The sequence below is a fragment of the Nelumbo nucifera genome, chromosome 3 (genome assembly GCF_055504915.1).
Source record: "Nelumbo nucifera cultivar China Antique chromosome 3, China Antique-T2T, whole genome shotgun sequence".
Classification (NCBI taxonomy): domain Eukaryota; kingdom Viridiplantae; phylum Streptophyta; class Magnoliopsida; order Proteales; family Nelumbonaceae; genus Nelumbo; species Nelumbo nucifera.
This window is the reverse complement of record NC_142651.1, coordinates 69,431,699-69,446,426: the sequence shown is the minus strand read 5'-3', so window position 1 is coordinate 69,446,426 and position 14,728 is coordinate 69,431,699. Positions and strand designations below refer to the sequence as shown.

The 14,728-nt window shown below is 40.6% G+C and overlaps 1 pseudogene; it reads left to right on the top strand.

Moving 5' to 3' along the window:
- The first annotated feature begins 551 nt into the window (after positions 1 to 551).
- LOC148801318 (uncharacterized) lies at positions 552 to 11,027 on the top strand (annotated as a pseudogene).
- Positions 11,028 to 14,728: the final 3,701 nt, after the last annotated feature.

Genomic DNA, 14,728 nt, shown 5'->3' with positions numbered 1-14,728 from the left:
GTCGGGTGTAACTTTCCAGTTTTGCCCACCAATCTCCAAGGTCCAGGGCAATACTGGAAATCTGGTCCAGTTCATAGATTCAATTAATCCTACGTTGTATGTGCCTAGGGTCTCACCCTGGCAGCTGAGACAGGCCACCCCAACCGACTTGGTGGCACCACAGTGTCAACCTTATCAGGATAGGTCTCCTCAGACTGATCCACTGGCTGTGAACATTCTAAACTAACACGAGTCTCATTAAGTGTCCAGTTTAAGGGTATTACACAGAAACATACCAAGGGAACATGAATCAAATATGCACTTTATTAATTTACAATAAACTCATAAAGTACATCATTCTGATTGAAGCTAAGGGCATATAAAACTGTCTAACATAGACTACTACTGAGTTAGAATCAGCTACTGAAGCTGCATGAATTTGTTATCAACTGAACTAGTCTGAGGAGGTTGTGGGTAAACTTGATAGGGTTGGACCGGCTGGTTCCTAGGGTAAGTCTACTGGAATTGGCGCTGCACTTGTGGCCTCTAAAATTGTTGGGCCATGGAGTTAGATGGATGGTACTGCTAGGATTGTGTGTAGGTTTGACATGGTTGAGCTGGTTGAATCCCAAGGTAATCATTGTACTCATAATGAGTCTGGGCTTCAAACCATTGAGAGTGCATATCTGGTAGGGCGGTTTCTTGGGCTCGGGCCCTATAAGTGAAGTTGGGCTGATTTTCCCACCCCGGGTTATATGGGCAAAAGAATGGGTTAGCATTGGGTTGGAAAAATCCATTGGTCGCATGTACTTGGTCTGGCATGACTGGTTGACATAGGCCCGTTGCAAGGCACTGGCTAACATGATGAACCGGGCTTGCATAGATTGAACATGTTGGATTGGATGACAAGGTTGGGTATGGGCCACTTTATTGACGAAATGTAAGGACTTGATCTAGTCTTTGGGCCATCCCATTAATCTTATCCAGTTGTTGAGACACATGGTTCAAATTTATCTGTGGCTCAAGTTGGAAGTAGTTTCTCATTCCACAAACTCCGAACAGTGAATTCATTTTATTTTGTTTTAACCCCCTTTTTATTCTTTTTTTTTAATTTGAAATTTTAATTTCAAATTTAGATTTTTAAATTTAAATTCTACAATTTAAACTCAAATTTGAATTTTTAAATTTTTTTTTTGAAATTTGAAATTTAAATTCAAATTTAGATTTTGAAATTTAAATTCAAATTTAGATTTTGAAATTTAAATTCAAATTTAGATTTTGAAATTTAAATTCCTAAAACTTAAATTCAAATTTGAATTTTTAAATTTTAACAAAAATGCAAGAAATTCAAACACACAACCTACGGGCTGACCTAAGGTTTCCTAAACTAGTGGTTCAACCAATGTGAATCCTCTTAGGTTCACTTAGAATTACACTACTTCCTTTGGTTAGCTAGGTAAGAGGTGGGGATGTGGGAGGCTCCCCTTGCTCTCGCAAGGACCTAATTAAGTAACTATAAAACATGCTTAGGCTTAGCCCTTTAACCTCTTTCCTTAGACACCAACTGCCAGTTATGGAAAGTAATTACAAGTTTCCCAAAAATTCAGCATACTTTTGAACCAAATGTGAGGTTCCCTAAAGGATCTTGCTATCCAAATTTTAAATTAGGGTTTAGCGTGAACCACACGTGAAAGGATGGATTTCCAAAAAAACACAATAACAACTAACTACAAGCTTCCTTAAAATCTCCACCTTATCTTGTTTAAATTGGATTGCCCTTAAATGGATTTCCAAAAAAACAAAATAAATAAAATAAATGCAACTAATTACATTGCATGAACAATTATTTATAATATGCAATTCAACAATTTAACATAAAATAATAAAACAAAACTAATTCAGCGAAAGGAGCAATTAAAAAATAAAAAACCCAAACACATTAACAACAAAAAAGATGATTTCAACAATTAAATAATCCTATATGATGCATGTTCTAGAATATCAAACCCTAAATGTTGGAATGCAAATGCAAAAAATATAAAATATTAATTATTTTTTTTATTATTTTTTTTTTGAAATTCAAAATTTGAAATTTAAATTCAAATTCAGATTCAAATTAAAATTTAAATTTTTGAATTCAAATTTGAAATTTAAACTCAAATTCAAAAATTTGAATAATTTCCTATTATCAATTATGCTAAAAATAAATACTAACAAGGAAAATTGCTACTCTAAGGATTAAACCGAAAATAAAAAAAGAATATGTGGCAATAAAAGAAAATAAAATAAAATAAATGAAGTGAGTTTCTAATTTGAAAATAAAAAAATAGAACCTAATAATCCTAAACAGAAATTTGCTCAATAAATTAAAAGAAAAAAATAGATCTAAGAACTAAATGAAAAATAAATAGTACTAAAAAAATGGATCTAGAAAAAGAAAGAAAAAATTTAATTAACTAACAATTCAAAAATCACTATTTTACCAAAGAAAGTGGTTCAAAAACAAAAATAAAAAAAAAAACAAGACTAAATCAGGAAGACTACACCTGAAACACAATCCGATTTCTCTTCTATTCTCTTTTCTTTAGCAGTCCGGTAATGCTCCGGTACCCCACCTTTTGCAATTACGTCCTGCAAAATCAAAGAGAAATAAGAATTAAAATGAGATTACAGATCAATTAATCAAACAAAAAAAAATAATGAAACAAATCCGGACAAAGCAAATAAAAAATTCTCCGTTGCTTCCCCAGCAATGGCACCAAAAACTTGGTGTCTCCATAAGCGTGTCATTAACCACTCCAAAACACCAGTTTCAATATTTAAAATTTACTGATTCTCAAAACAACTATGAAATGCGGTTAGTGGTGAGAAAGGGGTCGTATCCACAGGGAAGCGAGGGAAAAATCATTACGTACTTCAATCCGAACAAAATAACACAATTAGAGATTGCAGAAACATAAAATTTAATTAATTAAACTGGAATCCATTAAAATAAAATTCAAACAATGCTGAAAGTGAAACTTGCAAAAAGATAAATAAATGATAGAAATAAATAAATAAATAAAACTAAATAGAAAGTCTACAACTCGGTCAGAGGTAGCAGTCTCTAGATCTATCCTTTGACCCTCAAACTCCTCGAGCTAGGCCTTCCATCTTACCTGGCCAAATTTCAGATCTGCAAAAAGGAAGACAAAAATTAAACTAGATAAAAGTAAATTGCAGAAATAAAAATAAGGACTGGAAATTAAAGAACGGAAAGTAAATCTGAAACTAATGGAAAATTGGTTGGGATCCGAATCCAGAGGTGGTAGTAGTCGCTAGGCGAACTACAAGCAAGAACCCCTCCTCTTGCCTGGGCGTTATCCTTGAATTTCTCAAGAACAACATTCCGTCTTACCTGGGGGTAGAATTCAATCCCATCTCAAGACCCCTTGGGTCCTTTTTATAAAGAAGGGTGGATAAAACTGGGATTAGAGAGAAAGAGGGGGTGGCATCTGGGTTTTATCAGAAACATGGGTGCCATAGGGTTTAGAATGGAGGGTTAGAAGTGTTCTAAGGTGATCCTAGGGTTGAGAAGAGAAGGAAAAGGCACCCAATATTATGTAGGGCTAAGATTTGGGTGCCAAGAATTGGATAGTGGAGATTTAGGTGCTTAGGGCTGAAAGGTAGAGAGTGACATAGAGGGCTGAGATCTAGTGGCTAAAGGCTGAATGGTGAGGAATAGAAGTTAGGTGGCGCCCTAGGGTTAGAATGCACTCAAAAGAGGGTGCCCTAGAATGGAGGGTGGAGATTAGATGTTAAGAAGGGATGGAAGGTGAGGATTTAGTAGTTAGGGACGGCTAGGGTTTGTTAGAGATGAAAAGAATGAGTCGAGAGACACCCTAGGGTTTGCTAGGGAGAGGGGAGTATGCTAATATAGTAGGAAGTTCGCCATTCTGGGTTTAGCAGATAGGAGGCGCCCTCCTGTGCTCAATTTTTCACAAAAACACCCCTCTCTCAGCTAGAATTCACATCAGCTTCCCAAAAATTGCATTTCAGCCTTGAAACTTCCCCAATTTTTCCCAAGGTTTGAACAAAGACCCTTAGAGGTCACAATATTGAATTTAACTGGAAAAAGGGGACATTTTGACCATTCTAAGGCCTGAAATACCCCTAAAATGATGCCCCTAAGGCATTAAACTATAGAGTTATCAGCTACCACCAATGGCTCCGAATTTTGGATCACTTTTATTTGTTTCTTTTGTTGATTTTAGTGTTCTTTAATTTCTGAATTGTAATTATTGTCTTGTTTAATTTCGAACCTTTAATTTTAGCATTAATAGATTCCATTTTCTTATTTTCTGCAAATCCTAGATCAATTTTCCTTTTATTTGTTCGTAACAAAAAATAATAATTTTTATTCTTGCTTCCCTGTGAGTTCGACCCCTTCCTCACCACATACTATGTTGTTTAAGGTTACGTGAGGATTGGAAAAATTTATAAATCTCTAAACTGGTATTCTGAAGTGGTTAACGACACACTTTTGGCTATATTAGACTTTGAGCTATCAGTTCGGGGTTCCTGACATTTGTACGACATGGATGACCCTAGCCGGTTGCAGAGATACATTAGTTCTGCACTGGTGATGACATCAAAAGAACCACCCTTCCCCCTGGACATAGGCATAGTGGGCCAGAAACCTTTCCCACCTTCGACCACCATGGCCATTTCTCTTTCCACTAATAGCTCGGCGGTAACGACTTCCCTAACGAAGTCAACTAAGGGACAATCTACTTTTCCTTGGCAATGAGCCATGAGAGGTAGAGAACAGATAGGACAAAGAAGCATGAAACAAGAAAGGAAACCGAAAAGGGTTTCGTGAAGCAACCAAAGGTCACAGAGAGAAGTAAAGAAATGGTAGCAAGAAGGAAAAGTGGAGAACCAATGCGGTCCCCCCTACACTCTTAAAAAGAGTTCCCATTCATTTGGAATACCAAACGGCGCTGAAGAAGACGAACAAACATCAATACAGGACCCAAAATGAAGCTTAACGAAAAAGAAACCTAAAGAAAATTACAAAGATGCCTTCTGACAGGTGGGATGAGATGGTGCATTAATTTGAACAAACCACCACATCACCAACCGCCACATTAAAAAGACGGGATATCGGGACCATGCCACATTTGCAAACCAACGCATTTAATACAAAATGATGGCTAAAAATCCTAATGGTAACCACTACATCACCACCACCTTGCACTTCCTCATTTTCCAATGGCCGCTAAACATGATACGCCACTGGGCACTATCCATCCCATGCCATAGACCCACATCAAGAACCATTTAACACACAGGGGGGCTCATTGCCCACATTAACATAGAACACATTAGTGCCTCCTACTAGTTCCCTTACTATCAATCGTCATGGGGCTGAAATTCAAAAGTCAACGCGAGCTTGCCCATTTACAGAAAGGGATAACACACATTACTAACCCCCGTGCCTTCTGCTAATCCCCTTCCTGACAACAACCAAGAGGGATGAAATACAAAAACTTAGCACAAACTTGCCAGTTTCTAGAAAGGGGCAATACACAAGGAATTTTCCAGTGTCTTTTGCTAATTCTCTTCCTGTCAATGGTTAGGGGGGCTGAAAAACACAAATAAGGCGCAACACTGCCCATTGATAGAAAGGAAATCACCAAAAGACAGGGGGCTAAACCATGGAATGCAAGAAACCCCCATCGCAGACATGAGGTACACATCATCTACACAAAATTACAAAACATGGCAAATCCCAGACCCAATGCACACAAATGAACTCACCACAAGACCTAAGAAAAAATGCGAAAGCAAGTGCTTATCGATAAGCTCCCACTTACTGATAAGCAAGGGGGATAATGTAGGTAAAGAGTTCTCATTCAGTCCCTCAGAGCACATTAAACATTGTATTGATACCACATGGATGCCAACAATCAGCCTGCAGTTAACTTTCCCTCTGCGATGAACCTGCAATGCAGCACAGTCCTGTGATGAACCCACAACACGCATCACAGAACCACAATAATCCCGTGGCTCATCACACGTTCTCGATGAGCCCACTCGTAACTTGAGCCAAGGCAAACCTGGGCTGAACCTGCGATGAGGTTCGCACACACTCGGACATACGATAAACCCTCAACCACCGCAGCGCCACAGCCCACTAAGGAACCGTGTCCAAGCGTCACCTAATTGTGCAATATCAAGGGGATGAACATAGTGAAGCACCATGTACGGCTAACAAGATAGCATTCGCCAGATGGTGACATCACTGGCGCCACATCAATTAAGTAAGGCACACAAGAGGTAGTAGAACACGTGGATTATGAGGGCTCCCGAGTGAAAGGAAACCGATCCTCAAAAAGATCCCCATGGGACACATGGCAAAACCCTAGTGGTGCACTTAATGATTGACAGCAAATCCAATATTCCCTTTCCTATATTCCCTGTCCTAATAGGAGACAAGCACCTTTATCTCCTTCCTTTTAAGATCTCGAGATCTCCCCCATAAATAGAGATCCTCCTCGTATTGAAAGTCATTCAACAATCAAACACCCTTGACACTAATTCCCAACTCTACCACCCAAGCTTGACACCTTAGCCAGAGATCCAATCCCCTCTAACTCTCGGTCTTACTCTATCTTTTAAAGAGACCGCCCCAACATACCCACCCGAGCCTGACGTACACTCGAGTGAATTCTCAGATTGCCCTAATGATGAGAACGAAAAATATCATATTTTCTCCCTTAATAATTATCCTTTTATGTTTATTTTATGCCCAAATGCACTCATAATTCTTATATTTTGGTTTAAGGCACGAAAGGAGGCGTTAGGTGAGAAACAAGGCTAATCGGGTCATTTTACACAGTTTCGGCATCGTGTGGTAGATTGAGCATAATTCTCTCATCCGAACTCCGATTGAGATGAATCAATATGAGTTGGAAAGAAAAGGAAATGTTCTACAACTTTTCTATATTGAGTTTTAATAGATTGGGACGCAATAGAGGTCAAAATCGAGCCCAAAGTTTCTGCAACTGCACTGGTGACGTGTTGAAGACATTCCTTAGCCTTGAAGCTTTCATCCGCGATTTCACCACTCTCCGACTCACACAAGAACTTTGTTTTATCTTAGTTTTGAGTCTTTTCTGGATAAGACAGACTTATAGATTGACCTAGAGGAATTTTAGGAGATTTTGTATTTTTCTCTTGGAGGAAGTAGATAAGAGGAGAAAAACCTAGAGAGAAGGAAAGCAGATTGGGAGCAGCCGAACCTCTCTTCTCTTCTCTTCTCTTCTCTCCGCCCCTCTTCTTCATTCTTTGATTTTCTTGGAGTTTTCACCATGACCATGCGTGGTTAATCTCTTGTACTTGGTCGAAGGAAGCAGAAGCCTTAGAATCCACCAAACTGTGAGATCTAATTTGGTTTTTATTGTTTAATTCATGCTTTGGATATCAAATGTTCTTCTATGTTTATATCTATGATTGTTTCGTTTGATTGCTAGGAAGGCCTACTAGTTTATTATTCATTACAATCTATTGCTAGATTAGATATCAAATCCGTAATTGTTTGGTCCTTCTAATCTGCGAAGCAACTAGGGTTTAATGATTTGTTGCGTCAGAAATTGTTAGATCCTAGGAAGGACACTCGATTGAATTAAATGCAACCGCTTGTGCTTGTGTTGTTTAGCTTCATCGATGTCTAATGCTTAATGCTATTGCTGGATTAAATCTTTAATGCTTGTTTAGGGGTTGTTCAGTAGTAAGGGTTAAGAAGATCGCTTGTTTTCAGATTAACTGATATTAGGAAGATGCAAGAAAATAATTCCTACGATGAATATTCAAAGTCTAGATTGATTTATTCTTGCATCGATGAGCAGTAGTGAAATTATTGTGGTGGATGTTATCCTAGACCAAGATTCGTTCTTTTGGTTAATTACAGCACTCTAAATTTCCTTGCTTCCCATTTAAATTTTGTTCTCTTTAATTCTGATTTTCTTTCTTTCAAATCTGGTTTTTGTTACACACACCCCCCTCCATCTTTGATTCACGTAGCACATAATTCAGGTTAGATACTCTCTGTGGGAACGATCCTTACTCGCACTACTACATTTTATTCTCACGAGTATAGGTTTTATTTTTGGGTGCCTACGACAGCACGCCAAATTTTGGCACCATTGCCGGGGAGTTTTTCTAATCAGTTTTGTGCTTCTCGTGATCATTGTTTAGTTCTTAAAATTTTTGAAAAAAAAAATTCCTTGTTTTTCTATATATCACTTTGATTGATTGTGTTTTAGCATAGATTATTTTCTGTTTTATTCATTTATCTATTTATTTAATCGTTCTAAGAAAGGTAATTTGCAGTTCGATCTGGAAATAGAAGGGACTTTGCGCAGGTTAAGGAGGGAAGCTCAGAGTCATTCCGAGGAGAATGATCCAGCCTTTGATTCTCTATTTGTTAGCGGATCTGATTTGAGAGAAGAGGACATCATGGCCGGAAATTGAACCTTGAAAGAGCTTGCTGCACCGGATTTAAATCAGCAACCCTTATGCATAACTTTTCCTACTTTAGATGCTGATGTTAATTTTGAATTAAAATCTGGATTGATACATCTCTTACCCATTTTTCATGGTCTTGCAGGTGAGGACCCTCACAAGCACTTGAAGGAGCTGCATGTGGTATGCACGAGCATGAAACCCATGGGGGTAACTGAAGAGCAAATCAAATTGAGAGCCTTCCCGTTTTCTTTGAAGGATTCAGCTAAGGATTGGCTCTATTATCTACCTTCCGGGAGTGTTACCACAGGGAACGGGATGAAGAGGCTATTCCTAGAAAAGTACTTCCCAGCTTCAAGGGCGGCCAATATCAGAAAAGAAATCAGCGGTATAAGGCAATACAACGGGGAGTCCCTACATGAATATTGAGAATGCTTTAAGAAGTTATGTGCAAGCTGTCCCCATCATCAAATCAGCGAACAACTACTTATTCAGTATTTTTATGAGGGACTTCAACCTACTGATAGGAGCATGATCGATGCTGCTAGTGGAGGGTCTTTAGTAGATAAAACTCACGAGGCTGCAAGAAATTTGATTGCAAATATGGCGACCAATTCTCAGCAGTTCGGCTATTGTCTTAACCCTCCAGCAAAGCATGCTAATGAGGTAAATATCTCTTCCCTAGAACAACAAATTGCAAGTCTGACCTCTCTTGTTGGTCAAATGGCTGTAGGTAATATGCAAATGGTGAAGGCTTGTGGGATATGTTCGACAGTAGGGCATCCAACGGATATGTGCCCAACTCTTCAAGAGGAGCCCGTTGAACAAGTAAATGCAGCAGGTGGTTTTCTAGGGCAACCACATAAGAAATATGATCCCTATTCAAACACGTATAATCCGGGATGGAGGGATCATCCCAATCTCAGCTATGGGAATCCACGAAACCGCCCGACTTTCCAGCAGTATCTGCCGCACCCCCCTAGACAACAGTCATCTAACTTCTAATTCAGGTATGTCTTTAGAGGATATTGTCAAATCTCTTGCCACTAACACTTTGCAATTTCAGTAGGAGACAAGGACCAGTATCCAACGTTTAGACAATCAGATGGGCCAAATGGCGATGACGATTAGTCGGTTAGAGGCGCAGAGTTCAGGGAAATTACCCTCTCAATCGATTGTGAACCCAAAAGAAAATGCAAGTGCGATCATTTTGAGAAGTGGTAAAGAGGTTGAGGCACTAGCAAGGGCAGCCCCCGCATTGTCGAATCAAGGAAAGGAGAAAAACATCATTCCCGATGACGATGAAGTACCCAAGTGTAAGTTTCCTCCTCTTTCTGATTATAAACCGGTACCTCCTTTTTCTAATGCTTTAGTAGGATCTAGGAAAGATGAGCAGTTCAAAGAATTCTATGAAACTTTCCGTAGATGCGAGGTAAACATTCCACTCTTAGATGCTATTAAACAAGTACCTCGTTATGCTAAATTTCTAAAAGAATTGTGTACACACAAGAGGAGACAGAAACTAAAAGGATGTGGAAAGGTGAGAGTAGGGGAGAATGTTTCTGTAGTTATTCAAAGAAAACTCCCTACAAAGTGCAAGGATCCAGGTATGTTCACTATCCCCTGCATGATAGGTAACACTAGAATTGAGAAGACCATGTTAGACTTAGAAGCTTCCATTAATGTCATGCCATATTCTATATATATGCTTCTTTGAAACTTGGATCCTTAAATAAAACTGGTGTTGTGATTCAATTAGCGGATAGATCTAATGCCAATCCTAAGGGTGTAGTTGAGGATGTTCTTGTGAAAGTAAATGATTTGGTTTTTCCTGCTAATTTTTATGTGCTTGATATGGATAATGGTGATCAAACCACTCCTATTTTTCTAGGGAGACCATTCTTAAAGACATCCAAGACAAAGATAGATGTTCATAATGGCACACTGACCATGGAATTTGATGGTGAAATTGTTAAATTTAATATTTATGATGCCATGAAATATCCTACTGATGATGATCCTATTTGTTCTGTTGATGCGATTGACTCTTTGGCACAGGAGGTCTTTGAACTCGAAGTGAAGGATGGATTGGAAGTCTCCATTTGTAAGCATCTTGAGTAAGAGGAGCCAATGCTGAATGCTGATTTGCAGGAAACTGTTGCAGCATTGGATAATTCTCCGGAGTTACCACCGTTAGGTAATGCTCCTAATATTATGTGTCGATTTCTGATAGGAGACTTTTACCCTCTGTTTTGCAGGCCCCCATTCCAGAATTGAAGCCTCTCCCTAGTCACCGCAAGTACGTATTCCTTGGAGACGGAGAGACATTATCGGTGATCATCTCAGCAGCCTTAGCGCACCACAAGAAGAGAAGCTTGTGCAAATTCTTAAAGAGCATAGGATGGCTATTGGTTGGACGATTGCGGATATCAAAGGAATCAGCCCGTCTACATGCATGCACCACATCCTGCTTGAAGAAGAGCGAAACCTTCCCGCCAACCACAAAGAAGGCTGAACCCACCCAAGTGAAAGAATGGTAGGATCCATCTAATGGACGCCATAAAGGTTGCGGAATGGGTGGGGCGAATTTCAAAAATTTCCTACCTTCTCCCAACTGGGAATCATATTCCCTGAATTTAGAATACAATATTCAAGGATCTACTTGAACCCTAATCAAACCAGATCTGTACCAAAAGATAAATGGGAGGATTATACCTGATCCGGAGAAGCAGTATCTCCCAAAGTTGGTGTTCACGCCCAAAGAATGCTCCAAGATCTGTCCCTGCTGAAGATGACATAGCTGTGGATGGAACAGAACCAGCAGGGTGCGTCCTACACACTGGATCCTTCACAAGAATCCCCTGGATGTACTAAACACTGAATTCTTTCAGTCTTTCTTGCAAGACTGATGTCAAGAACTGGTTTCTTGACTTTCTTTTCTGCAAAGATCAAATCTTGCAACAATGCAGATGGCGGCGGCAGGAGGAGATTTCCAGAAACGAAAAGGCTGAACTGTTTTCTTTTCTGGAGAGAATGAGATCTAATCTCAATTCGCAGGAACCCTTCTTGCTTACCAAAACCTCTTGGATCGAAATCTTATTTCTCTCTCTTGGTTCATACGAAAATCTCCTCCCTTTTCTTCTTGATTAAGAAATCTCCTAATTAGGAGTTATCCCAATCCAAATCAGTATTTGGATAGGGGATAATCTTAATCCCTTTCCCAGATAGAGTTAGCTTACTCCTGATCTTATCAGGAGGTTACCAGATTCAAATCTGATTTGAATTTGGTCTCTAAGAGTGGATAAGGCTAAGAGCCCAATCCTTTTTGCTAACTTCAATCTCAAATTCGCCCCATTGATGGGTGATCATATCAGCCCACCTCGAAATGGGCTTTTGGCCCATTAAGTATTCAGTGTTTAATTAGTTTCCAATCTGCTGCCCAGTTGGGCTTCTTTGTATGGCGTGGGACCCAAGCATTGATCTACACACCAGCCACATGGGTTCGACCCAGCCTTTAATACAAGGCCCAGCCGAATTCACTGAAAATCTCAATGAACCCCTTGAGTCCATCGTATGAACCCTATGGGCCCAACACTTACATTAAGTGGTCCCTGGGCCAAGCCATCTTATAAAAACCCAGGGACTGTGGGCAGGTGCAAGATTAGCCCATCAGGTATTATCCTAAATGGTCTTACACTTAACCTCTCAGCCCTTAATGATCAAGCACTGCCCGACAAGAGAGGACCTCTCCCTCGGCTGCAAGGAACAGTGCCGCACTCTCCTCTTACATGGATCCCGGGAATTAAAACCATTTGCAAACATTTTGAAACCGTACATATATATGTAAATATATTAATCTTGCAAAAACAAAATTCCAACGATTGAAATCAACTGCCGGCAGTTTGGTTTCCATCAGAGAGAGTGCATTCCCGATCATTACCCTTTGTCCGACAAAGTGGCTGATTCTGTCACTATGACCACCCACTCAGATGAATTCTCAAACTGCCCCAACATACCCAGGTTTTGATCCCCACTAAGGATCTCACTGATTGGCATATCAAAGGCAGGCTGATCCAGCACCTAGTGAAGTGTCATAATCGAGTCTAGGGGTCAGGTGTAACTTTCCAGTTTTGCCCATCTATCTCCAAGGTCCAGGGCAAGACTGGAAATCTGGTCCGGTTCAAGGATTCAAGTAATCCCATGCTGTATGTGCCTCGGGTCTTACCCTGATGGCTGAGACAGGCCATCCCAACACTTGGTGGCACACCAGTATCAGCCTTGGAAGGATAAATCTCCCCAGACTTATCCAACGGCTGTGAACATTTAAAACTAACATGAGTCTCTACAAATGTCCAGTTTTAGGGTTTTACACAGAATTAAACCAAACAACATGAATCAAACATGCACTTTATTTCTTTCCACTAAATAACAAAAGTACATCAAAATGATTGAAGCTAAGGGCAAACAAAACTGTCTAACAGCTCCCACTTGCACTTAGGTCCAATCTGGTACAAGCCGGAGTCCCATACTTTCCACGTGTTTCTCAAACACCTTCTGTGTCAGTGGCTTAGTCAATGGGTCTGCCACATTATCCGCTGATGCTACCTTTTGAATTAGGACGTCCCCTCTACCAACGATCTCCCGCAGTACATGGTACTTCTCTCGATGTGCTTTGACTTCGAGTGGGCCCGAGGCTCTTTAGCCTGGGCGATCGCTCCATTGTTGTCACACAACAACGGGATGGGTGATGTGCTGGATGGAATCGCTCCCAATTCGTGTATGAATTTCTTCATCCACACGGCTTCCTTGGCAGCTTCACTTGCGGCAATGTACTCGGCCTCGGTTGTGGAGTCTGCAGTGGACCCCTGTTTGCTGCTTTTCCAGCAAACAGCACACGATCCTATCGTGAAAACATACCCAGATGTAGACTTTCTATCATCTGGATCCGACTGGAAATCGGCATCGGTATACCCTAGAACTTGCAGTGAACTACCATCGAATACCAGACAAAACTCTTTCATCCTTCGAAGGTATTTGAGTATGTTCTTCACAGCGGTCCAATGCTCCTGTCCTGGGTTTGCCTGGAATCTGCTTACCACACTCACCGCCTGAGCTATGTCCGGGCGAGTGCACAACATGGCGTACATGATGCTCCCCACAGCTTAGGCATAGGGAACGTCTCTCATGCTCTCAATCTCCTCAGAAGTCTTGGGAGACATCTTCTTGGAGAGAGTGACTCCGTGCCTGAAAGGAACGTTTCCTTTCTTGGAGTTTTCCATGCTGTATCTTTTGACAATTTTGTCAATGTAAGCAGCCTGGGATAATCCGATTATCCGCTTCGATCTATCTCTATAGAGTCGAAGACCCAGTATGTATGAAGCTTCTCCAAGATCTTTTGATGGAGAACTACTGTGATAGCCATACCTTGACCGAGGTCAACATTCCTACATCATTCCCAATGAGTAGGATATCGTCCACATACAAGACTAAAAAGGTGATCTTATCCCCACTGGATTTCCTGTAAACACAGGGCTCATCCGGATTCTGCTCAAAGTCAAACGTTTTGACTGCAGAATCAAAACGGATGTTCCAACTCCTAGAAGCCTGCTTAAGTCCATATATGGATCTATTAAGTTTACATACCATGTGTTCCTGACCAGCAGCAATGAAGCCTTGCGGCTGCTGCATGTAGATATCTTCACTAAGATCTCCATTCAGGAACGCTGTTTTGACATCCATTTGCCAAATCTCGTAATCATGGTATGCTGCTACAGCTAGCAGGATCCTAATGGATTTAAGCATGGCCACCGGTGAAAAGGTTTCCTCATAGTCGATGCCTTCTTTCTGAGTATACCCTTTCGCCACCAAACGAGCTTTAAAGGTCTCAATCCTGCCATCGGGGCCCTTCTTCCTCTTGTAGATCCATTTGCAACCAATTGCTTTTACCCCGGAGGGCGGATCCACTAGAGTCCAGACTCCATTGGTCTCCATTGAGTCCATCTCGGCTCTCATGGCCTCCACCCACTTCTGGGAGTCTATGTCTAACATAGCTTCCGCGTAAGTCACGGGATCCTCTTCACTAGTCAAGGCTTCCACCAGGTAACTATCCTGGTCATAACCATATCGGACTGGTTGTCTGGATACCCGGGTGGACCTTCTAGGTTGGTCATTACCTGGAACTTGTGGGTCATCTCCCACTGCTCCTGAGCTCTCCTCATCAAGAACTATTTCCTGACGATGG